At 35.5% G+C, this 22,500-nt stretch overlaps 19 non-coding genes across 19 annotated transcripts; all 19 read left to right on the forward strand.

Annotated features, from left to right (window-relative positions):
• The first annotated feature begins 109 nt into the window (after positions 1-109).
• Positions 110-181, forward strand: TRNAC-GCA (transfer RNA cysteine (anticodon GCA)). The gene has a single exon. It is a non-coding gene; the product is annotated as a tRNA-Cys (tRNA).
• A 2,064-nt stretch (positions 182-2,245) lies between these two features.
• Positions 2,246-2,317, forward strand: TRNAC-GCA (transfer RNA cysteine (anticodon GCA)). Its single transcript has one exon. It is a non-coding gene; the product is annotated as a tRNA-Cys (tRNA).
• Positions 2,318-3,432: 1,115 nt separating this feature from the next.
• On the forward strand, positions 3,433-3,504 carry TRNAC-GCA (transfer RNA cysteine (anticodon GCA)). Its single transcript has one exon. It is a non-coding gene; the product is annotated as a tRNA-Cys (tRNA).
• A 1,307-nt stretch (positions 3,505-4,811) lies between these two features.
• TRNAC-GCA (transfer RNA cysteine (anticodon GCA)) lies at positions 4,812-4,883 on the forward strand. Its single transcript has one exon. It is a non-coding gene; the product is annotated as a tRNA-Cys (tRNA).
• A 1,114-nt stretch (positions 4,884-5,997) lies between these two features.
• On the forward strand, positions 5,998-6,069 carry TRNAC-GCA (transfer RNA cysteine (anticodon GCA)). The gene has a single exon. It is a non-coding gene; the product is annotated as a tRNA-Cys (tRNA).
• A 3,814-nt stretch (positions 6,070-9,883) lies between these two features.
• Positions 9,884-9,955, forward strand: TRNAC-GCA (transfer RNA cysteine (anticodon GCA)). The gene has a single exon. It is a non-coding gene; the product is annotated as a tRNA-Cys (tRNA).
• A 550-nt stretch (positions 9,956-10,505) lies between these two features.
• On the forward strand, positions 10,506-10,577 carry TRNAC-GCA (transfer RNA cysteine (anticodon GCA)). The gene has a single exon. It is a non-coding gene; the product is annotated as a tRNA-Cys (tRNA).
• Positions 10,578-11,127: 550 nt separating this feature from the next.
• Positions 11,128-11,199, forward strand: TRNAC-GCA (transfer RNA cysteine (anticodon GCA)). Its single transcript has one exon. It is a non-coding gene; the product is annotated as a tRNA-Cys (tRNA).
• Positions 11,200-13,128: 1,929 nt separating this feature from the next.
• Positions 13,129-13,200, forward strand: TRNAC-GCA (transfer RNA cysteine (anticodon GCA)). The gene has a single exon. It is a non-coding gene; the product is annotated as a tRNA-Cys (tRNA).
• A 550-nt stretch (positions 13,201-13,750) lies between these two features.
• Positions 13,751-13,822, forward strand: TRNAC-GCA (transfer RNA cysteine (anticodon GCA)). The gene has a single exon. It is a non-coding gene; the product is annotated as a tRNA-Cys (tRNA).
• A 550-nt stretch (positions 13,823-14,372) lies between these two features.
• On the forward strand, positions 14,373-14,444 carry TRNAC-GCA (transfer RNA cysteine (anticodon GCA)). The gene has a single exon. It is a non-coding gene; the product is annotated as a tRNA-Cys (tRNA).
• Positions 14,445-15,045: 601 nt separating this feature from the next.
• TRNAC-GCA (transfer RNA cysteine (anticodon GCA)) lies at positions 15,046-15,117 on the forward strand. The gene has a single exon. It is a non-coding gene; the product is annotated as a tRNA-Cys (tRNA).
• Positions 15,118-16,364: 1,247 nt separating this feature from the next.
• Positions 16,365-16,436, forward strand: TRNAC-GCA (transfer RNA cysteine (anticodon GCA)). Its single transcript has one exon. It is a non-coding gene; the product is annotated as a tRNA-Cys (tRNA).
• Positions 16,437-17,550: 1,114 nt separating this feature from the next.
• On the forward strand, positions 17,551-17,622 carry TRNAC-GCA (transfer RNA cysteine (anticodon GCA)). Its single transcript has one exon. It is a non-coding gene; the product is annotated as a tRNA-Cys (tRNA).
• Positions 17,623-18,929: 1,307 nt separating this feature from the next.
• On the forward strand, positions 18,930-19,001 carry TRNAC-GCA (transfer RNA cysteine (anticodon GCA)). Its single transcript has one exon. It is a non-coding gene; the product is annotated as a tRNA-Cys (tRNA).
• Positions 19,002-19,493: 492 nt separating this feature from the next.
• TRNAC-GCA (transfer RNA cysteine (anticodon GCA)) lies at positions 19,494-19,565 on the forward strand. The gene has a single exon. It is a non-coding gene; the product is annotated as a tRNA-Cys (tRNA).
• A 1,114-nt stretch (positions 19,566-20,679) lies between these two features.
• Positions 20,680-20,751, forward strand: TRNAC-GCA (transfer RNA cysteine (anticodon GCA)). The gene has a single exon. It is a non-coding gene; the product is annotated as a tRNA-Cys (tRNA).
• Positions 20,752-21,436: 685 nt separating this feature from the next.
• TRNAC-GCA (transfer RNA cysteine (anticodon GCA)) lies at positions 21,437-21,508 on the forward strand. Its single transcript has one exon. It is a non-coding gene; the product is annotated as a tRNA-Cys (tRNA).
• Positions 21,509-22,058: 550 nt separating this feature from the next.
• On the forward strand, positions 22,059-22,130 carry TRNAC-GCA (transfer RNA cysteine (anticodon GCA)). Its single transcript has one exon. It is a non-coding gene; the product is annotated as a tRNA-Cys (tRNA).
• The last annotated feature ends 370 nt before the right edge of the window (positions 22,131-22,500 follow it).

A 22,500-nucleotide genomic window follows, 5' to 3' on the forward strand; every position in this document is an offset into this window, starting at 1 on the left:
AAAGAAAATATTCCAGCTAATACAATAGAGAGATGTTAGTGTAGAAACACAGCTGATTCACCCGTAAGAATAAAAATGTGCACTAGTAAGTCAGCAGTAAATGCCTTCTGGGGGTATAGCTCAGTGGTAGAGCATTCGACTGCAGATCGAGAGGTCCCTGGTTCAAATCCAGGTGCCCCCTGTCTCCCCTTTTAGTTGTATAAGGATATTCAATTATGTGTTACAATTTCAGCTATATAGGCAACTCAAGGAAAAGTACAAAATACAAGTACTTATACGTTGTAATGTTCATTCCTGATAGTACAGTGTCTATGGCAGGTTTAAATGCTTAATAAGTTTATTTCTTAACTTCATGCCAAGAAGTGAGATTTGCAGGTGTACCTCCAATAAGAATCAGTGGCTCTTTTCATGAAGTTGTGATCAGTCGTAACATTATTCTTGGTTGTTTAATATAGTAAAATAGGAAAAGAGAAGGGAAGTTACCCATAATTATTATTGTTATTATTAACTTTTAAGTATAAATATTATAGATTTTGAGGCTGAATTTATATGTCAGGTACAATGTCTCACTCAGAAGCAAATTACTTTTAAAGGACTGGACTTGTGAGTATTTTGCTACCATAATGAAACAGAGAGGTGAAAAGTAATATTTAGGAGATGTGAATGAAGATAAGTGTGAAATCCCCTTGTAATGGTAGGTCAGTAGTAGAATACATGTAGAACATGTACTGCACATGCAGTTATGGTTCAATGGACAAAAGAAAATATTCCAGCTAATACAATAGAGAGATGTTAGTGTACAAACACAGCTGATTCACCCGTAAGAATAAAAATGTGCACTAGTAAGTCAGCAGTAAATGCCTTCTGGGGGTATAGCTCAGTGGTAGAGCATTCAACTGCAGATCAAGAGGTCCCTGGTTCCAATCCGGGTGCCCCCTGTCTCCCCTTTTAGTTGTATAAGGATATTCAATTATGTGCTAATATTTCAGCTATATAGGCAACTCAAGGAAAAGTACAAAATACAAGTACTTATACGTTGTAATGTTCATTCCTGATAGTACAGTGTCTATGGCAGGTTTAAATGCTTAATAAGTTTATTTCTTAACTTCATGCCAAGAAGTGAGATTTGCAGGTGTACTTCCAATAAGAATCATTTTGAGGCTGAATTTATATGTCAGGTACAATATCTCTCTCAGAAGCAAATTACTTTTAAAGGACTGGACTTGTGAGTATTTTGCTACCATAATGAAACAAAGAGGTGAAAAGTAATATTTAGGAGATGTGAATGAAGATAAGTGTGAAATCCCCTTGTAATGGTAGGTCAGTAGTAGAATACATGTAGAACATAAACTGCACATGCAATTATGGTTCAATGGACAAAAGAAAATATTCCAGCTAATACAATAGAGAGATGTTAGTGTATAAACACAGCTGATTCACCTGTAAGAATAAAAATGTGCACTAGTAAGTCAGCAATAAATGCCTTCTGGGGGTATAGCTCAGTGGTAGAGCATTCAACTGCAGATCAAGAGGTCCCTGGTTCAAATCCGGGTGCCCCCTGTCTCCCCTTTTAGTTGTATAAGGATATTCAATTATGTGTTACAATTTCAGCTATATAGGCAACTCAAGGAAAAGTACAAAATACAAGTACTTATACGTTGTAATGTTCATTCCTGATAGTACGGTGTCTATGGCAGGTTTAAATGCTTAATAAGTTTATTTCTTAACTTCATGCCAAGAAGTGAGATTTGCAGGTGTACCTCCAATAAGAATCAGTGGCTCTTTTCATGAAGTTGTGATCAGTCGTAACATTATTCTTGGTTGTTTAATATAGTAAAATAGGAAAAGAGAAGGGAAGTTACCCATAATTATTATTGTTATTATTAACTTTTAAGTATAAATATTATAGATTTTGAGGCTGAATTTATATGTCAGGTACAATGTCTCACTCAGAAGCAAATTACTTTTAAAGGACTGGACTTGTGAGTATTTTGCTACCATAATGAAACAGAGAGGTAAAAAGTAATATTTAGGAGATGTGAATGAAGATAAGTGTGAAATCCCCTTGTAATGGTAGGTCAGTAGTAGAATACATGTAGAACATATACTGCACATGGAATTATGGTTCAATGGACAAAAGAAAATATTCCAGCTAATACAATAGAGAGATGTTAGTGTATAAACACAGCTGATTCACCCGTAAGAATAAAAATGTGTACTAGTAAGTCAACAGTAAATGCCTTCTGGGGGTATAGCTCAGTGGTAGAGCATTCGACTGCAGATCAAGAGGTCCCTGGTTCAAATCCAGGTGCCCCCTCTCTCCCCTTTTAGTTGTACAAAATACAAATACTTATACGTTGTAATGTTCATTCCTGATAGTACAGTGTCTATGGCAGGTTTAAATGCTTAATAAGTTTATTTCTTAACTTCATGCCAAGAAGTGAGATTTGCAGGTGTACTTCCAATAAGAATCATTTTGAGGCTGAATTTATATGTCAGGTACAATATCTCACTCAGAAGCAAATTACTTTTAAAGGACTGGACTTGTGAGTATTTTGCTACCATAATGAAACAGAGAGGTGAAAAGTAATATTTAGGAGATGTGAATGAAGATAAGTGTGAAATCCCTTTGTAATGGTAGGTCAGTAGTAGAATACATGTAGAACAAAAAACTGCACATGCAATTATGGTTCAATGGACAAAAGAAAATATTCCAGCTAATACAATAGAGAGATGTTAGTGTACAAACACAGCTGATTCACCCGTAAGAATAAAAATGTGCACTAGTAAGTCAGCAGTAAATGCCTTCTGGGGGTATAGCTCAGTGGTAGAGCATTCGACTGCAGATCAAGAGGTCCCTGATTCAAATCCAGGTGCCCCCTGTCTCCCCTTTTAGTTGTATAAGGATATTCAATTATGTGTTACAATTTCAGCTATATAGGCAACTCAAAGAAAAGTAGAAAATACAACTACTTATACGTTGTAATGTTCATTCCTGATAGTACAGTGTCTATGGCAGGTTTAAATGCTTAATAAGTTTATTTCTTAACTTCATGCCAAGAAGTGAGATTTGCAGGTGTACTTCCAATAAGAATCATTTTGAGGCTGAATTTTTATGTAAGGTACAATATCTCACTCAGAAGCAAATTACTTTTAAAGGACTGGACTTGTGAGTATTTTGCTACCATAATGAAACAGAGAGGTGAAAAGTAATATTTAGGAGATGTGAATGAAGATAAGTGTGAAATCCCCTTGTAATGGTAGGTCAGTAGTAGAATACATGTAGAAAAAATACTGCACATGCAATTATGGTTCAATGGACAAAAGAAAATATTCCAGCTAATACAATAGAGAGATGTTAGTGTACAAACACAGCTGATTCACCCGTAAGAATAAAAATGTGCACTAGTAAGTCAGCAGTAAATGCCTTCTGGGGGTATAGCTCAGTGGTAGAGCATTCGACTGCAGATCGAGAGGTCCCTGATTCAAATCCAGGTGCCCCCTGTCTCCCCTTTTAGTTGTATAAGGATATTCAATTATGTATTACAATTTCAGCTATATAGGCAACTCAAGGAAAAGTACAAAATACAAGTACTTATACGTTGTAATGTTCATTCCTGATAGTACAGTGTCTATGGCAGGTTTAAATGCTTAATAAGTTTATTTCTTAACTTCATGCCAAGAAGTGAGATTTGCAGGTGTACTTCCAATAAGAATCATTTTGAGGCTGAATTTATATGTCAGGTACAATATCTCTCTCAGAAGCAAATTACTTTTAAAGGACTGGACTTGTGAGTATTTTGCTACCATAATGAAACAAAGAGGTGAAAAGTAATATTTAGGAGATGTGAATGAAGATAAGTGTGAAATCCCCTTGTAATGGTAGGTCAGTAGTAGAATACATGTAGAACATAAACTGCACATGCAATTATGGTTCAATGGACAAAAGAAAATATTCCAGCTAATACAATAGAGAGATGTTAGTGTATAAACACAGCTGATTCACCCGTAAGAATAAAAATGTGCACTAGTAAGTCAGCAGTAAATGCCTTCTGGGGGTATAGCTCAGTGGTAGAGCATTCAACTGCAGATCAAGAGGTCCCTGGTTCAAATCCAGGTGCCCCCTGTCTCCCCTTTTAGTTGTATAAGGATATTCAATTATGTGTTACAATTTCAGCTATATAGGCAACTCAAGGAAAAGTACAAAATACAAGTACTTATACGTTGTAATGTTCATTCCTGATAGTACAGTGTCTATGGCAGGTTTAAATGCTTAATAAGTTTATTTCTTAACTTCATGCCAAGAAGTGAGATTTGCAGGTGTACCTCCAATAAGAATCAGTGGCTCTTTTCATGAAGTTGTGATCAGTCGTAACATTATTCTTGGTTGTTTAATATAGTAAAATAGGAAAAGAGAAGGGAAGTTACCCATAATTATTATTGTTATTATTAACTTTTAAGTATAAATATTATAGATTTTGAGGCTGAATTTATATGTCAGGTACAATGTCTCACTCAGAAGCAAATTACTTTTAAAGGACTGGACTTGTGAGTATTTTGCTACCATAATGAAACAGAGAGGTAAAAAGTAATATTTAGGAGATGTGAATGAAGATAAGTGTGAAATCCCCTTGTAATGGTAGGTCAGTAGTAGAATACATGTAGAACATATACTGCACATGGAATTATGGTTCAATGGACAAAAGAAAATATTCCAGCTAATACAATAGAGAGATGTTAGTGTATAAACACAGCTGATTCACCCGTAAGAATAAAAATGTGTACTAGTAAGTCAACAGTAAATGCCTTCTGGGGGTATAGCTCAGTGGTAGAGCATTCGACTGCAGATCAAGAGGTCCCTGGTTCAAATCCAGGTGCCCCCTCTCTCCCCTTTTAGTTGTACAAAATACAAATACTTATACGTTGTAATGTTCATTCCTGATAGTACAGTGTCTATGGCAGGTTTAAATGCTTAATAAGTTTATTTCTTAACTTCATGCCAAGAAGTGAGATTTGCAGGTGTACTTCCAATAAGAATCATTTTGAGGCTGAATTTATATGTCAGGTACAATATCTCACTCAGAAGCAAATTACTTTTAAAGGACTGGACTTGTGAGTATTTTGCTACCATAATGAAACAGAGAGGTGAAAAGTAATATTTAGGAGATGTGAATGAAGATAAGTGTGAAATCCCCTTGTAATGGTAGGTCAGTAGTAGAATACATGTAGAAAAAATACTGCACATGCAATTATGGTTCAATGGACAAAAGAAAATATTCCAGCTAATACAATAGAGAGATGTTAGTGTACAAACACAGCTGATTCACCCGTAAGAATAAAAATGTGCACTAGTAAGTCAGCAGTAAATGCCTTCTGGGGGTATAGCTCAGTGGTAGAGCATTCGACTGCAGATCAAGAGGTCCCTGATTCAAATCCAGGTGCCCCCTGTCTCCCCTTTTAGTTGTATAAGGATATTCAATTATGTGTTACAATTTCAGCTATATAGGCAACTCAAAGAAAAGTAGAAAATACAAGTACTTATACGTTGTAATGTTCATTCCTGATAGTACAGTGTCTATGGCAGGTTTAAATGCTTAATAAGTTTATTTCTTAACTTCATGCCAAGAAGTGAGATTTGCAGGTGTACTTCCAATAAGAATCATTTTGAGGCTGAATTTTTATGTAAGGTACAATATCTCACTCAGAAGCAAATTACTTTTAAAGGACTGGACTTGTGAGTATTTTGCTACCATAATGAAACAGAGAGGTGAAAAGTAATATTTAGGAGATGTGAATGAAGATAAGTGTGAAATCCCCTTGTAATGGTAGGTCAGTAGTAGAATACATGTAGAAAAAATACTGCACATGCAATTATGGTTCAATGGACAAAAGAAAATATTCCAGCTAATACAATAGAGAGATGTTAGTGTACAAACACAGCTGATTCACCCGTAAGAATAAAAATGTGCACTAGTAAGTCAGCAGTAAATGCCTTCTGGGGGTATAGCTCAGTGGTAGAGCATTCGACTGCAGATCGAGAGGTCCCTGATTCAAATCCAGGTGCCCCCTGTCTCCCCTTTTAGTTGTATAAGGATATTCAATTATGTATTACAATTTCAGCTATATAGGCAACTCAAGGAAAAGTACAAAATACAAGTACTTATACGTTGTAATGTTCATTCCTGATAGTACAGTGTCTATGGCAGGTTTAAATGCTTAATAAGTTTATTTCTTAACTTCATGCCAAGAAGTGAGATTTGCAGGTGTACCTCCAATAAGAATCAGTGGCTCTTTTCATGAAGTTGTGATCAGTCGTAACATTATTCTTGGTTGTTTAATATAGTAAAATAGGAAAAGAGAAGGGAAGTTACCCATAATTATTATTGTTATTATTAACTTTTAAGTATAAATATTATAGATTTTGAGGCTGAATTTATATGTCAGGTACAATGTCTCACTCAGAAGCAAATTACTTTTAAAGGACTGGACTTGTGAGTATTTTGCTACCATAATGAAACAGAGAGGTGAAAAGTAATATTTAGGAGATGTGAATGAAGATAAGTGTGAAATCCCCTTGTAATGGTAGGTCAGTAGTAGAATACATGTAGAACATATACTGCACATGGAATTATGGTTCAATGGACAAAAGAAAATATTCCAGCTAATACAATAGAGAGATGTTAGTGTATAAACACAGCTGATTCACCCGTAAGAATAAAAATGTGTACTAGTAAGTCAACAGTAAATGCCTTCTGGGGGTATAGCTCAGTGGTAGAGCATTCGACTGCAGATCAAGAGGTCCCTTGTTCAAATCCAGGTGCCCCCTCTCTCCCCTTTTAGTTGTACAAAATACAAATACTTATACATTGTAATGTTCATTCCTGATAGTACAGTGTCTATGGCAGGTTTAAATGCTTAATAAGTTTATTTCTTAACTTCCTGCCAAGAAGTGAGATTTGCAGGTGTACTTCCAATAAGAATCATTTTGAGGCTGAATTTATATGTCAGGTACAATATCTCTCTCAGAAGCAAATTACTTTTAAAGGACTGGACTTGTGAGTATTTTGCTACCATAATGAAACAGAGAGGTGAAAAGTAATATTTAGGAGATGTGAATGAAGATAAGTGTGAAATCCCCTTGTAATGGTAGGTCAGTAGTAGAATACATGTAGAACATAAACTGCACATGCAATTATGGTTCAATGGACAAAAGAAAATATTCCAGCTAATACAATAGAGAGATGTTAGTGTATAAACACAGCTGATTCACCCGTAAGAATAAAAATGTGCACTAGTAAGTCAGCAGTAAATGCCTTCTGGGGGTATAGCTCAGTGGTAGAGCATTCGACTGCAGATCGAGAGGTCCCTTATTCAAATCCAGGTGCCCCCTGTCTCCCCTTTTAGTTGTATAAGGATATTCAATTATGTATTACAATTTCAGCTATATAGGCAACTCAAGGAAAAGTACAAAATACAAGTACTTATACGTTGTAATGTTCATTCCTGATAGTACAGTGTCTATGGCAGGTTTAAATGCTTAATAAGTTTATTTCTTAACTTCATGCCAAGAAGTGAGATTTGCAGGTGTACTTCCAATAAGAATCATTTTGAGGCTGAATTTTTATGTAAGGTACAATATCTCACTCAGAAGCAAAGTACCTTTAAAGGACTGGACTTGTGAGTATTTTGCTACCATAATGAAACAGAGAGGTGAAAAGTAATATTTAGGAGATGTGAATGAAGATAAGTGTGAAATCCCCTTGTAATGGCAGGTCAGTAGTAGAATACATGTAGAAAAAATACTGCACATGCAATTATGGTTCAATGGACAAAAGAAAATATTCCAGCTAATACAATAGAGAGATGTTAGTGTACAAACACACCTGATTCACCCGTAAGAATAAAAATGTGCACTAGTAAGTCAGCAATAAATGCCTTCTGGGGGTATAGCTCAGTGGTAGAGCATTCGACTGCAGATCAAGAGGTCCCTGGTTCAAATCTGGGTGCCCCCTCTCTCCCCTTTTAGTTGTACAAAATACAAATACTTATACGTTGTAATGTTCATTCCTGATAGTACAGTGTCTATGGCAGGTTTAAATGCTTAATAAGTTTATTTCTTAACTTCATGCCAAGAAGTGAGATTTGCAGGTGTACTTCCAATAAGAATCATTTTGAGGCTGAATTTATATGTCAGGTACAATATCTCACTCAGAAGCAAATTACTTTTAAAGGACTGGACTTGTGAGTATTTTGCTACCATAATGAAACAGAGAGGTGAAAAGTAATATTTAGGAGATGTGAATGAAGATAAGTGTGAAATCCCCATGTAATGGTAGGTCAGTAGTAGAATACATGTAGAACATAAACTGCACATGCAATTATGGTTCAATGGACAAAAGAAAATATTCCAGCTAATACAATAGAGAGATGTTAGTGTACAAACACAGCTGATTCACCCGTAAGAATAAAAATGTGCACTAGTAAGTCAGCAGTAAATGCCTTCTGGGGGTATAGCTCAGTGGTAGAGCATTCGACTGCAGATTGAGAGGTCCCTGATTCAAATCCAGGTGCCCCCTGTCTCCCCTTTTAGTTGTATAAGGATATTCAATTATGTGTTACAATTTCAGCTATATAGGCAACTCAAAGAAAAGTACAAAATACAAGTACTTATACGTTGTAATGTTCATTCCTGATAGTACAGTGTCTATGGCAGGTTTAAATGCTTAATAAGTTTATTTCTTAACTTCATGCCAAGAAGTGAGATTTGCAGGTGTACTTCCAATAAGAATCATTTTGAGGCTGAATTTTTATGTAAGGTACAATATCTCACTCAGAAGCAAATTACTTTTAAAGGACTGGACTTGTGAGTATTTTGCTACCATAATGAAACAGAGAGGTGAAAAGTAATATTTAGGAGATGTGAATGAAGATAAGTGTGAAATCCCCTTGTAATGGTAGGTCAGTAGTAGAATACATGTAGAAAAAATACTGCACATGCAATTATGGTTCAATGGACAAAAGAAAATATTCCAGCTAATACAATAGAGAGATGTTAGTGTACAAACACAGCTGATTCACCCGTAAGAATAAAAATGTGCACTAGTAAGTCAGCAGTAAATGCCTTCTGGGGGTATAGCTCAGTGGTAGAGCATTCAACTGCAGATCGAGAGGTCCCTGGTTCAAATCTGGGTGCCCACTGTCTCCCCTTTTAGTTGTATAAGGATATTCAATTATGTGTTACAATTTCAGCTATATAGGCAACTCAAGGAAAAGTACAAAATACAAGTACTTATACGTTGTAATGTTCATTCCTGATAGTACAGTGTCTATAGCAGGTTTAAATGCTTAATAAGTTTATTTCTTAACTTCATGCCAAGAAGTGAGATTTGCAGGTGTACCTCCAATAAGAATCAGTGGCTCTTTTCATGAAGTTGTGATCAGTAGTAACATTATTCTTGGTTGTTTAATATAGTAAAATAGGAAAAGAGAAGGGAAGTTACCCATAATTATTATTGTTATTATTAACTTTTAAGTATAAATATTATAGATTTTGAGGCTGAATTTATATGTCAGGTACAATGTCTCACTCAGAAGCAAATTACTTTTAAAGGACTGGACTTGTGACTATTTTGCTACCATAATGAAACAGAGAGGTGAAAAGTAATATTTAGGAGATGTGAATGAAGATAAGTGTGAAATCCCCTTGTAATGGTAGGTCAGTAGTAGAATACATGTAGAACATGTACTGCACATGCAGTTATGGTTCAATGGAAAAAAGAAAATATTCCAGCTAATACAATAGAGAGATGTTAGTGTACAAACACAGCTGATTCACCCGTAAGAATAAAAATGTGCACTAGTAAGTCAGCAGTAAATGCCTTCTGGGGGTATAGCTCAGTGGTAGAGCATTCGACTGCAGATCGAGAGGTCCCTGATTCAAATCCAGGTGCCCCCTGTCTCCCCTTTTAGTTGTATAAGGATATTCAATTATGTGTTACAATTTCAGCTATATAGGCAACTCAAAGAAAAGTACAAAATACAAGTACTTATACGTTGTAATGTTCATTCCTGATAGTACAGTGTCTATGGCAGGTTTAAATGCTTAATAAGTTTATTTCTTAACTTCATGCCAAGAAGTGAGATTTGCAGGTGTACTTCCAATAAGAATCATTTTGAGGCTGAATTTTTATGTAAGGTACAATATCTCACTCAGAAGCAAATTACTTTTAAAGGACTGGACTTGTGAGTATTTTGCTACCATAATGAAACAGAGAGGTGAAAAGTAATATTTAGGAGATGTGAATGAAGATAAGTGTGAAATCCCCTTGTAATGGTAGGTCAGTAGTAGAATACATGTAGAAAAAATACTGCACATGCAATTATGGTTCAATGGACAAAAGAAAATATTCCAGCTAATACAATAGAGAGATGTTAGTGTACAAACACAGCTGATTCACCCGTAAGAATAAAAATGTGCACTAGTAAGTCAGCAGTAAATGCCTTCTGGGGGTATAGCTCAGTGGTAGAGCATTCGACTGCAGATCGAGAGGTCCCTGATTCAAATCCAGGTGCCCCCTGTCTCCCCTTTTAGTTGTATAAGGATATTCAATTATGTATTACAATTTCAGCTATATAGGCAACTCAAGGAAAAGTACAAAATACAAGTACTTATACATTGTAATGTTCATTCCTGATAGTACAGTGTCTATGGCAGGTTTAAATGCTTAATAAGTTTATTTCTTAACTTCATGCCAAGAAGTGAGATTTGCAGGTGTACTTCCAATAAGAATCATTTTGAGGGTGAATTTATATGTCAGGTACAATATCTCTCTCAGAAGCAAATTACTTTTAAAGGACTGGACTTGTGAGTATTTTGCTACCATAATGAAACAGAGAGGTGAAAAGTAATATTTAGGAGATGTGAATGAAGATAAGTGTGAAATCCCCTTGTAATGGTAGGTCAGTAGTAGAATACATGTAGAACATAAACTGCACATGCAATTATGGTTCAATGGACAAAAGAAAATATTCCAGCTAATACAATAGAGAGATGTTAGTGTACAAACACAGCTGATTCACCCGTAAGAATAAAAATGTGCACTAGTAAGTCAGCAGTAAATGCCTTCTGGGGGTATAGCTCAGTGGTAGAGCATTCGACTGCAGATCGAGAGGTCCCTGATTCAAATCCAGGTGCCCCCTGTCTCCCCTTTTAGTTGTATAAGGATATTCAATTATGTGTTACAATTTCAGCTATATAGGCAACTCAAAGAAAAGTACAAAATACAAGTACTTATACGTTGTAATGTTCATTCCTGATAGTACAGTGTCTATGGCAGGTTTAAATGCTTAATAAGTTTATTTCTTAACGTCATGCCAAGAAGTGAGATTTGCAGGTGTACTTCCAAAAAGAATCATTTTGAGGCTGAATTTTTATGTAAGGTACAATATCTCACTCAGAAGCAAATTACTTTTAAAGGACTGGACTTGTGAGTATTTTGCTACCATAATGAAACAGAGAGGTGAAAAGTAATATTTAGGAGATGTGAATGAAGATAAGTGTGAAATCCCCTTGTAATGGTAGGTCAGTAGTAGAATACATGTAGAAAAAATACTGCACATGCAATTATGGTTCAATGGACAAAAGAAAATATTCCAGCTAATACAATAGAGAGATGTTAGTGTACAAACACAGCTGATTCACCCGTAAGAATAAAAATGTGCACTAGTAAGTCAGCAGTAAATGCCTTCTGGGGGTATAGCTCAGTGGTAGAGCATTCAACTGCAGATCGAGAGGTCCCTGGTTCAAATCTGGGTGCCCACTGTCTCCCCTTTTAGTTGTATAAGGATATTCAATTATGTGTTACAATTTCAGCTATATAGGCAACTCAAGGAAAAGTACAAAATACAAGTACTTATACGTTGTAATGTTCATTCCTGATAGTACAGTGTCTATAGCAGGTTTAAATGCTTAATAAGTTTATTTCTTAACTTCATGCCAAGAAGTGAGATTTGCAGGTGTACCTCCAATAAGAATCAGTGGCTCTTTTCATGAAGTTGTGATCAGTCGTAACATTATTCTTGGTTGTTTAATATAGTAAAATAGGAAAAGAGAAGGGAAGTTACCCATAATTATTATTGTTATTATTAACTTTTAAGTATAAATATTATAGATTTTGAGGCTGAATTTATATGTCAGGTACAATGTCTCACTCAGAAGCAAATTACTTTTAAAGGACTGGACTTGTGACTATTTTGCTACCATAATGAAACAGAGAGGTGAAAAGTAATATTTAGGAGATGTGAATGAAGATAAGTGTGAAATCCCCTTGTAATGGTAGGTCAGTAGTAGAATACATGTAGAACATGTACTGCACATGCAGTTATGGTTCAATGGAAAAAAGAAAATATTCCAGCTAATACAATAGAGAGATGTTAGTGTACAAACACAGCTGATTCACCCGTAAGAATAAAAATGTGCACTAGTAAGTCAGCAGTAAATGCCTTCTGGGGGTATAGCTCAGTGGTAGAGCATTCGACTGCAGATCAAGAGGTCCCTGATTCAAATCCAGGTGCCCCCTGTCTCCCCTTTTAGTTGTATAAGGATATTCAATTATGTGTTACAATTTCAGCTATATAGGCAACTCAAAGAAAAGTACAAAATACAAGTACTTATACGTTGTAATGTTCATTCCTGATAGTACAGTGTCTATGGCAGGTTTAAATGCTTAATAAGTTTATTTCTTAACTTCATGCCAAGAAGTGAGATTTGCAGGTGTACTTCCAATAAGAATCATTTTGAGGCTGAATTTTTATGTAAGGTACAATATCTCACTCAGAAGCAAATTACTTTTAAAGGACTGGACTTGTGAGTATTTTGCTACCATAATGAAACAGAGAGGTGAAAAGTAATATTTAGGAGATGTGAATGAAGATAAGTGTGAAATCCCCTTGTAATGGTAGGTCAGTAGTAGAATACATGTAGAAAAAATACTGCACATGCAATTATGGTTCAATGGACAAAAGAAAATATTCCAGCTAATACAATAGAGAGATGTTAGTGTACAAACACAGCTGATTCACCCGTAAGAATAAAAATGTGCACTAGTAAGTCAGCAGTAAATGCCTTCTGGGGGTATAGCTCAGTGGTAGAGCATTCGACTGCAGATCGAGAGGTCCCTGATTCAAATCCAGGTGCCCCCTGTCTCCACTTTTAGTTGTATAAGGATATTCAATTATGTATTACAATTTCAGCTATATAGGCAACTCAAGGAAAAGTACAAAATACAAGTACTTATACATTGTAATGTTCATTCCTGATAGTACAGTGTCTATGGCAGGTTTAAATGCTTAATAAGTTTATTTCTTAACTTCATGCCAAGAAGTGAGATTTGCAGGTGTACTTCCAATAAGAATCATTTTGAGGCTGAATTTATATGTCAGGTACAATATCTCTCTCAGAAGCAAATTACTTTTAAAGGACTGGACTTGTGAGTATTTTGCTACCATAATGAAACAGAGAGGTGAAAAGTAATATTTAGGAGATGTGAATGAAGATAAGTGTGAAATCCCCTTGTAATGGTAGGTCAGTAGTAGAATACATGTAGAACATAAACTGCACATGCAATTATGGTTCAATGGACAAAAGAAAATATTCCAGCTAATACAATAGAGAGATGTTAGTGTACAAACACAGCTGATTCACCCGTAAGAATAAAAATGTGCACTAGTAAGTCAGCAGTAAATGCCTTCTGGGGGTATAGCTCAGTGGTAGAGCATTCGACTGCAGATCGAGAGGTCCCTGATTCAAATCCAGGTGCCCCCTGTCTCCCCTTTTAGTTGTATAAGGATATTCAATTATGTGTTACAATTTCAGCTATATAGGCAACTCAAAGAAAAGTACAAAATACAAGTACTTATACGTTGTAATGTTCATTCCTGATAGTACAGTGTCTATGGCAGGTTTAAATGCTTAATAAGTTTATTTCTTAACGTCATGCCAAGAAGTGAGATTTGCAGGTGTACTTCCAAAAAGAATCATTTTGAGGCTGAATTTTTATGTAAGGTACAATATCTCACTCAGAAGCAAATTACTTTTAAAGGACTGGACTTGTGAGTATTTTGCTACCATAATGAAACAGAGAGGTGAAAAGTAATATTTAGGAGATGTGAATGAAGATAAGTGTGAAATCCCCTTGTAATGGTAGGTCAGTAGTAGAATACATGTAGAAAAAATACTGCACATGCAATTATGGTTCAATGGACAAAAGAAAATATTCCAGCTAATACAATAGAGAGATGTTAGTGTACAAACACAGCTGATTCACCCGTAAGAAAAAAAATGTGCACTAGTAAGTCAGCAGTAAATGCCTTCTGGGGGTATAGCTCAGTGGTAGAGCATTCGACTGCAGATCGAGAGGTCCCTGGTTCAAATCCAGGTGCCCCCTGTCTCCCCTTTTAGTTGTAATGTTCATTCCTGATAGTACAGTGTCTATGGCAGGTTTAAATGCTTAATAAGTTTATTTCTTAACTTCATGCCAAGAAGTGAGATTTGCAGGTGTACCTCCAATAAGAATCAGTGGCTCTTTTCATGAAGTTGTGATCAGTCGTAACATTATTCTTGGTTGTTTAATATAGTAAAATAGGAAAAGAGAATGGAAGTTACCCATATTTATTATTGTTATTATTAACTTTTAAGTATAAATATTATAGATTTTGAGGCTGAATTTACATGTCAGGTACAATGTCTCACTCAGAAGCAAATTACTTTTAAAGGACTGGACTGGTGAGTATTTTGCTACCATAATGAAACAGAGAGGTGAAAAGTAATATTTAGGAGATGTGAATGTAGATAAGTGTGAAATCCCCTTGTAATGGTAGGTCAGTAGTAGAATACATGTAGAACATAAACTGCACATGCAATTATGGTTCAATGGACAAAAGAAAATATTCCAGCTAATACAATAGAGAGATGTTAGTGTACAAACACAGCTGATTCACCCGTAAGAATAAAAATGTGCACTAGTAAGTCAGCAGTAAATGCCTTCTGGGGGTATAGCTCAGTGGTAGAGCATTCGACTGCAGATCGAGAGGTCCCTGATTCAAATCCAGGTGCCCCCTGTCTCCCCTTTTAGTTGTACAAAATAGAAATACTTATACGTTGTAATGTTCATTCCTGATAGTACAGTGTCTATGGCAGGTTTAAATGCTTAATAAGTTTATTTCTTAACGTCATGCCAAGAAGTGAGATTTGCAGGTGTACTTCCAAAAAGAATCATTTTGAGGCTGAATTTTTATGTAAGGTACAATATCTCACTCAGAAGCAAATTACTTTTAAAGGACTGGACTTGTGAGTATTTTGCTACCATAATGAAACAGAGAGGTGAAAAGTAATATTTAGGAGATGTGAATGAAGATAAGTGTGAAATCCCCTTGTAATGGTAGGTCAGTAGTAGAATACATGTAGAACATATACTGCACATGCAATTATGGTTCAATGGACAAAATAAAATATTCCAGCTAATACAATAGAGATGTTAGTGTACAAACACAGCTGATTCACCTGTAATAATAAAAATGTGCACTAGTAAGTCAGCAGTAAATGCCTTCTGGGGGTATAGCTCAGTGGTAGAGCATTCAACTGCAGATCGAGAGGTCCCTGATTCAAATCCAGGTGCCCCCTGTCTCCCCTTTTAGTTGTATAAGGATATTCAATTATGTGTTACAATTTCAGCTATATAGGCAACTCAAAGAAAAGTACAAAATACAAATACTTATACGTTGTAATGTTCATTCCTGATAGTACAGTGTCTATGGCAGGTTTAAATGCTTAATAAGTTTATTTCTTAACTTCATGCCAAGAAGTGAGATTTGCAGGTGTACCTCCAATAAGAATCAGTGGCTCTTTTCATGAAGTTGTGATCAGTCGTAACATTATTCTTGGTTGTTTAATATAGTAAAATAGGAAAAGAGAGGGGAAGTTACCCATAATTATTATTGTTATTATTAACTTTTAAGTATAAATATTATAGATTTTGAGGCTGAATTTATATGTCAGGTACAATGTCTCACTCAGAAGCAAATTACTTTTAAAGGACTGGACTTGTGAGTATTTTGCTACCATAATGAAACAGAGAGGTGAAAAGTAATATTTAGGAGATGTGAATGAAGATAAGTGTGAAATCCCCTTGTAATGGTAGGTCAGTAGTAGAATACATGTAGAACATGTACTGCACATGCAGTTATGGTTCAATGGACAAAAGAAAATATTCCAGTTAATACAATAGAGAGATGTTAGTGTACAAACACAGCTGATTCACCCGTAAGAATAAAAATGTGTACTAGTAAGTCAACAGAAAATGCCTTCTAGGGGTATAGCTCAGTGGTAGAGCGTTCGACTGCAGATCGAGAGGTCCCTGGTTCAAATCCGGGTGCCCCCTCTCTCCCCTTTTAGTTGTACAAAATACAAATACTTATACGTTGTAATATTCATTCCTGATAGTACAGTGTCTATGGCAGGTTTAAATGCTTAATAAGTTTATTTCTTAACTTCATGCCAAGAAGTGAGATTTGCAGGTGTACTTCCAATAAGAATCATTTTGAGGCTGAATTTATATGTCAGGTACAATATCTCACTCAGAAGCAAATTACTTTTAAAGGACTGGACTTGTGAGTATTTTGCTACCATTATGAAACAGAGAGGTAAAAAGTAATATTTAGGAGATGTGAATGAAGATAAGTGTGAAATCCCCTTGTAATGGTAGGTCAGTAGTAGAATACATGTAGAACATATACTGCACATGCAATTATGGTTCAATGGACAAAAGAAAATATTCCAGCTAATACAATAGAGAGATGTTAGTGTACAAACAGAGCTGATTCACCCGTAAGAATAAAAATGTGCACTAGTAAGTCAGCAGTAAATGCCTTCTGGAGGTATAGCTCAGTGTTAGAGCATTCGACTGCAGATCGAGAGGTTCCTGATTCAAATCCAGGTGCCCCCTGTCTCCCCTTTTAGTTGTATAAGGATATTCAATTATGTGTTACAATTTCAGCTATATAGGAAACTCAAAGAAAAGTACAAAATACAAGTGCTTATACGTTGTAATGTTCATTACTGATAGTACAGTGTCTATGGCAGGTTTAAATGCTTAATAAGTTTATTTCTTAACTTCATGCCAAGAAGTGAGATTTGCAGGTGTACTTCCAATAAGAATCATTTTGAGGCTGAATTTTTATGTAAGGTACAATATCTCACTCAGAAGCAAATTACTTTTAAAGGACTGGACTTGTGAGTATTTTGCTACCATAATGAAACAGAGAGGTGAAAAGTAATATTTAGGAGATGTGAATGAAGATAAGTGTGAAATCCCCTTGTAATGGTAGGTCAGTAGTAGAATACATGTAGAACATATACTGCACATGCAATTATGGTTCAATGGACAAAATAAAATATTCCAGCTAATACAATAGAGAGATGTTAGTGTACAAACACAGCTGATTCACCTGTAATAATAAAAATGTGCACTAGTAAGTCAGCAGTAAATGCCTTCTGGGGGTATAGCTCAGTGGTAGAGCATTCGACTGCAGATCGAGAGGTCCCTGATTCAAATCCAGGTGCCCCCTGTCTCCCCTTTTAGTTGTATAAGGATATTCAATTATGTATTACAATTTCAGCTATATAGGCAACTCAAGGAAAAGTACAAAATACAAGTGCTTATACGTTGTAATGTTCATTCCTGATAGTACAGTGTCTATGGCAGATTTAAATGCTTAATAAGTTTATTTCTTAACTTCATGCCAAGAAGTGAGATTTGCAGGTGTACTTCCAATAAGAATCATTTTGAGGCTGAATTTTTATGTAAGGTACAATATCTCACTCAGAAGCAAATTACTTTTAAAGGACTGGACTTGTGAGTATTTTGCTACCATAATGAAACAGAGAGGTGAAAAGTAATATTTAGGAGATGTGAATGAAGATAAGTGTGAAATCCCCTTGTAATGGTAGGTCAGTAGTAGAATACATGTAGAACATATGCTGCACATGCAATTATGGTTCAATGGACAAAATAAAATATTCCAGCTAATACAATAGAGAGATGTTAGTGTACAAACACAGCTGATTCACCTGTAATAATAAAAATGTGCACTAGTAAGTCAGCAGTAAATGCCTTCTGGGGGTATAGCTCAGTGGTAGAGCATTCAACTGCAGATCGAGAGGTCCCTGATTCAAATCCAGGTGCCCCCTGTCTCCCCTTTTAGTTGTATAAGGATATTCAATTATGTGTTACAATTTCAGCTATATAGGCAACTCAAGGAAAAGTACAAAATACAAGTACTTATACGTTGTAATGTTCATTCCTGATAGTACAGTGTCTATGGCAGGTTTAAATGCTTAAAAAGTTTATTTCTTAACTTCATGCCAAGAATTGAGATTTGCAGGTGTACCTCCAATAAGAATCAGTGGCTCTTTTCATGAAGTTGTGATCAGTCGTAACATTATTCTTGGTTGTTTAATATAGTAAAATAGGAAAAGAGAATGGAAGTTACCCATAATTATTATTGTTATTATTAACTTTTAAGTATAAATATTATAGATTTTGAGGCTGAATTTATATGTCAGGTACAATGTCTCACTCAGAAGCAAATTACTTTTAAAGGACTGGACTTGTGAGTATTTTGCTACCATAATGAAACAGAGAGGTGAAAAGTAATATTTAGGAGATGTGAATGTAGATAAGTGTGAAATCCCCTTGTAATGGTAGGTCAGTAGTAGAATACATGTAGAACATATACTGCACATGGAATTATGGTTCAATGGACAAAAGAAAATATTCCAGCTAATACAATAGAGAGATGTTAGTGTATAAACACAGCTGATTCACCCGTAAGAATAAAAATGTGTACTAGTAAGTCAACAGAAAATGCCTTCTGGGGGTATAGCTCAGTGGTAGAGCATTCGACTGCAGATCAAGTGGTCCCTGGTTCAAATCCAGGTGCCCCCTCTCTCCCCTTTTAGTTGTACAAAATACAAATACTTATACGTTGTAATATTCATTCCTGATAGTACAGTGTCTATGGCAGGTTTAAATGCTTAATAAGTTTATTTCTTAACTTCATGCCAAGAAGTGAGATTTGCAGGTGTACTTCCAATAAGAATCATTTTGAGGCTGAATTTATATGTCAGGTACAATATCTCACTCAGAAGCAAATTACTTTTAAAGGACTGGACTTGTGAGTATTTTGCTACCATAATGAAACAGAGAGGTGAAAAGTAATATTTAGGAGATGTGAATGAAGATAAGTGTGAAATCCCCTTGTAATGGTAGGTCAGTAGTAGAATACATGTAGAACATATACTGCACATGCAATTATGGTTCAATGGACAAAAGAAAATATTCCAGCTAATACAATAGAGAGATGTTAGTGTACAAACACAGCTGATTCACCCATAAGAATAAAAATGTGCACTAGTAAGTCAGCAGTAAATGCCTTCTGGGGGTATAGCTCAGTGGTAGAGCATTCGACTGCAGATCGAGAGGTCCCTGATTCAAATCCAGGTGCCCCCTGTCTCCCCTTTTAGTTGTATAAGGATATTCAATTATGTGTTACAATTTCAGCTATATAGGAAACTCAAAGAAAAGTACAAAATACAAGTGCTTATACGTTGTAATGTTCATTACTGATAGTACAGTGTCTATGGCAGGTTTAAATGCTTAATAAGTTTATTTCTTAACTTCATGCCAAGAAGTGAGATTTGCAGGTGTACTTCCAATAAGAATCATTTTGAGGCTGAATTTTTATGTAAGGTACAATATCTCACTCAGAAGCAAATTACTTTTAAAGGACTGGACTTGTGAGTATTTTGCTACCATAATGAAACAGAGAGGTGAAAAGTAATATTTAGGAGATGTGAATGAAGATAAGTGTGAAATCCCCTTGTAATGGTAGGTCAGTAGTAGAATACATGTAGAAAAAATACTGCACATGCAATTATGGTTCAATGGACAAAATAAAATATTCCAGCTAATACAATAGAGAGATGTTAGTGTACAAACACAGCTGATTCACCTGTAATAATAAAAATGTGCACTAGTAAGTCAGCAGTAAATGCCTTCTGGGGGTATACCTCAGTGGTAGAGCATTAAACTGCAGATCGAGAGGTCCCTGATTCAAATCCAGGTGCCCCCTGTCTCCCCTTTTAGTTGTACAAAATAGGAATACTTATACGTTGTAATGTTCATTCCTGATAGTACAGTGTCTATGGCAGGTTTAAATGCTTAATAAGTTTATTTCTTAACTTCATGCCAAGAAGTGAGATTTGCAGGTGTACTTCCAATAAGAATCATTTTGAGGCTGAATTTTTATGTAAGGTACAATATCTCACTCAGAAGCAAATTACTTTTAAAGGACTGGACTTGTGAGTATTTTGCTACCATAATGAAACAGAGAGGTGAAAAGTAATATTTAGGAGATGTGAATGAAGATAAGTGTGAAATCCCCTTGTAATGGTAGGTCAGTAGTAGAATACATGTAGAACATATACTGCACATGCAATTATGGTTCAATGGACAAAATGAAATATTCCAGCTAATACAATAGAGAGATGTTAGTGTACAAACACAGCTGATTCACCTGTAATAATAAAAATGTGCACTAGTAAGTCAGCAGTAAATGCCTTCTGGGGGTATAGCTCAGTGGTAGAGCATTCGACTGCAGATCGAGAGGTCCCTGGTTCAAATCCGGGTGCCCCCTGTCTCCCCTTTTAGTTGTATAAGGATATTCAATTATGTGTTACAATTTCAGCTATATAGGCAACTCAAGGAAAAGTACAAAATACAAATACTTATACGTTGTAATGTTCATTCCTGATCGTACAGTGTCTATGTCAGGTTTAAATGCTTAATAAGTTTATTTCTTAACTTCATGCAAAGAAGTGAGATTTACAGGTGTACCTCCAATAAGAATCAGTGGCTGTTTGCATGAAGTTGTGATCAGTCGTAACATTATTCTTGGTTGTTTAATATAGTAAAATAGGAAAAGAGAGGGGAAGTTACCCATAATTATTATTGTTATTATTAACTTTTAAGTATAAATATTATAGATTTTGAGGCTGAATTTATATGTCAGGTATAATGTCTCACTCAGAAGCAAATTACATTTAAAGGACTGGACTTGTGAGTATTTTGCTACCATAATGAAACAGAGAGGTGAAAAGTAATATTTAGGAGATGTGAATGAAGATAAGTGTGAAATCCCCTTGTAATGGTAGGTCAGTAGTAGAATACATGTAGAACATGTACTGCACATGCAGTTATGGTTCAATGGACAAAAGAAAATATTCCAGTTAATACAATAGAGAGATGTTAGTGTACAAACACAGCTGATTCACCCGTAAGAATAAAAATGTGCACTAGTAAGTCAGCAGTAAATGCCTTCTGGGGGTATAGCTCAGTGGTAGAGCATTCGACTGCAGATCGAGAGGTCCCTGATTCAAATCCAGGTGCCCCCTGTCTCCCCTTTTAGTTGTATAAGGATATTCAATTATGTGTTACAATTTCAGCTATATAGGAAACTCAAAGAAAAGTACAAAATACAAGTGCTTATACGTTGTAATGTTCATTCCTGATAGTACAGTGTCTATGGCAGGTTTAAATGCTTAATAAGTTTATTTCTTAACTTCATGCCAAGAAGTGAGATTTGCAGGTGTACTTCCAATAAGAATCATTTTGAGGCTGAATTTTTATGTAAGGTACAATATCTCACTCAGAAGCAAATTACTTTTAAAGGACTGGACTTGTGAGTATTTTGCTGCCATAATGAAACAGAGAGGTGAAAAGTAATATTTAGGAGATGTGAATGAAGATAAGTGTGAAATCCCCTTGTAATGGTAGGTCAGTAGTAGAATACATGTAGAAAAAATACTGCACATGCAATTATGGTTCAATGGACAAAAGAAAATATTCCAGCTAATACAATAGAGAGATGTTAGTGTACAAACACAGCTGATTCACCCATAAGAATAAAAATGTGCACTAGTAAGTCAGCAGTAAATGCCTTCTGGGGGTATAGCTCAGTGGTAGAGCATTCGACTGCAGATCGAGAGGTCCCTGATTCAAATCCAGGTGCCCCCTGTCTCCCCTTTTAGTTGTATAAGGATATTCAATTATGTGTTACAATTTCAGCTATATAGGCAACTCAAAGAAAAGTACAAAATACAAGTAATTATACGTTGTAATGTTCATTCCTGATAGTACAGTGTCTATGGCAGGTTTAAATGCTTAATAAGTTTATTTCTTAACTTCATGCCAAGAAGTGAGATTTGCAGGTGTACTTCCAATAAGAATCATTTTGAGGCTGAATTTATATGTCAGGTACAATATCTCTCTCAGAAGCAAATTACTTTTAAAGGACTGGACTTGTGAGTATTTTGCTACCATAATGAAACAGAGAGGTGAAAAGTAATATTTAGGAGATGTGAATGAAGATAAGTGTGAAATCCCC

This window comes from Mixophyes fleayi, chromosome 1 (genome assembly GCF_038048845.1).
Source record: "Mixophyes fleayi isolate aMixFle1 chromosome 1, aMixFle1.hap1, whole genome shotgun sequence".
In the NCBI taxonomy this organism is placed as follows: Eukaryota; Metazoa; Chordata; class Amphibia; order Anura; family Limnodynastidae; genus Mixophyes; species Mixophyes fleayi.